Source organism: Malurus melanocephalus, unplaced genomic scaffold, assembly GCF_030028575.1.
Source record: "Malurus melanocephalus ecotype Western Australia unplaced genomic scaffold, MMel_1.1 scaffold_1712, whole genome shotgun sequence".
Lineage (NCBI taxonomy): Eukaryota > Metazoa > Chordata > Aves > Passeriformes > Maluridae > Malurus > Malurus melanocephalus.
Genome location: NW_026624944.1, coordinates 21,254 through 23,625, shown reverse-complemented (window position 1 = coordinate 23,625; position 2,372 = coordinate 21,254).

Genomic DNA, 2,372 nt, shown 5'->3' with positions numbered 1-2,372 from the left:
GTGCCCGGGGCCTCACACCGCCCTAATGCAAACACAGCAATGCAGCCCAAACGATCGCTGTCATCTCCATGTGCTGCTGCTGCTCCCTCAGTGAAATATTCCACTTCACTGCACTGGCCAGGCACAGCTCTGTGCTGGCAGCAGCTGCAGAACCCGAGCACCAGTGGAAAGGTTCTGCTGCCATACAGAGAGCTGGGGGTGAAACACTGCTCCACTGTTCATGTGCCTGCTCCTGCCACAAACACCACACCTGACAGCCTTTCTGAAGGGTAAGAACAGAACAGRGGATGGAAATTGCCTTTATCTCGGGTTGGGACATGAGAACACCACTGAAATGAGGATGGCAGTCTGTGGTGATATGGTTTGCATTTACTGATGGGTGAGAGGTTTCGGCTCCAGGAACAGCCTGGCTCCCTCCTGCCAAACCTGCAGARGAGGAACACGGGAACACAGCACCACAGCAAAAGTGGAGGTCTCTAAATTGCACCTTTACTTTGGCTTTGCCCACCTCACCCCTCCCCAGTCTCCTCTGAGCACTGTCCCACACAAGCAGTCACTGCTGCCCGCACAGTCTGCCTGGCTCACAGCACCCACTCCATCCTTCCACCTGCTTTTTCAGCGTGAGGAAATGCTGAAGGTGCTGATGAGTTAGTGGTTGACTGATAGAAACACTTTTCCCCTTAATGAAGCCTATTTTAAGAGCATATTTTTTAAGCTAACTAGCAGGAAAGCAATCCACCAGGAGCTGTGATACAGTCCAGCTACCCTACCGAGTCCTCCTGAGATCTCCTTGACCATGGGGTGTCCTGTCCTACACTTTTCCATGGCATTAACACCATCAGCCCTGTTCTGGCATTAACCCCATCAGCCCTGTTCAGCACTGAGCCAGCAGTCATTCTCCTCCCTGTTCTATCCGTACATGGGGAGGTTCTTTCCTCCAGGGACCCGGGGCTGTGTCACAGGCACAGGAAGAGGGGACAATGGCCAAGATTTGCATTTGCTGAAGGGCTCAGAACATTGCTCCCTTGTGTGCCAGCCAAGAGCGACAGCACATGAATCCTTGTGATTCATCCTTGCCCTGCTCTACCTCTCTGCCTCCAGCATGGCACAGAGAACTCTGTGTGTTTATTTATGCACAAAAAGGGCTTCACTCGCTCCTGTAGTATTTGGGTGCTTGGCTCAGGGTACCAAGATGGAGCAGGGGCACAGACTGATCTGGTGAATCAGAATTTCCTGCTTTCCTGCCAGACTGGTGGGTGACCTTGGGCAGTTACAGCAGCTTCACTTCTAACACTTCACTTTCTGTAAAATCGTCCTGCTAAACTTTGAATGGAGCATAGCTGTCAACTGATACAAGGGCAGGGTATATTGTTTACATGAGACTCAAATAAAGCCAGTGCTTAAAACCTGAAATCAGCAACGTAGAGAAATGGAGAAAGAAAACATCAGACACATGAAATCGTTCCTCTGCYTCAGCTTTCCTCCCCCCGCTGCCCTGCCTAAACACAGGCAATTACAGCCCAACCCCACCATCCAAATTACTCCATGTCAGCCACACTGAGAAGTTCAGACARCCCCTCAAGGCATCGTAAATGACAGGCAAATAAGCCCATGCATGTCAGGAAGAGTCTCGTTAAAGGTTACAGTTCCGCTGTGCTGATGAACGCACATTTCAGGGCAGACATTTCCCTGTGGAAGGCTCTGGATAACAAACCTGGCGAGAAGGGAGGTGTTCAGGAGGGACAGTTGGGGTCCCTTCACTGCTGATGCCGTGTCTGCTGTGCCTGCCCACATTGTCCCGAGTGTTTGAGCAGAGCAGGCAGGGGATGCAGGGCCAGAACCAGGGGGRCACAGGAGGAGAGGCTGCTGCTCATGGACGGGACAGGGACACGGACTGTGAGCGCCTGAATAGACTGAGTGTGAGTTTGTGCTGCTCATCAACATCCGTGCAGATAATAACTGCTGGGGTTTGCAGGAAGCCCTGGTTGGGTTGTGACTGTCTCAGAGTTCAGCTGCAGGGAAGCTGAGAAGCAGACACAGCTTTTCCCCCGAGAGGTGGAGGCAGACACGGAGCAGAGCCCAGAACGCTCTGCAGGACCGGCCGTGCTCACACGGGCTGATCCGGAGCTGTCACCTGCACCATGCACAGGGGTTCAGCCCTTTCTCTCCCGTGTTTGTTAGCTGTTATCCCGGGCTCTGGCAGGTCAGAAGTGCATCTGGAGCAGATTTGAACGTATCCAGTCCCTTGTAAAATCCCCGCTATTAGAGGGAACACCCCCGTCCCCTGTGCATCCCACCCCCGGCCATAGGTGAGTGGGTTCCAGTGCCGCTCCCGCACTCACTGCCGGAGAACGAGCCCGCAGGAATGGCCG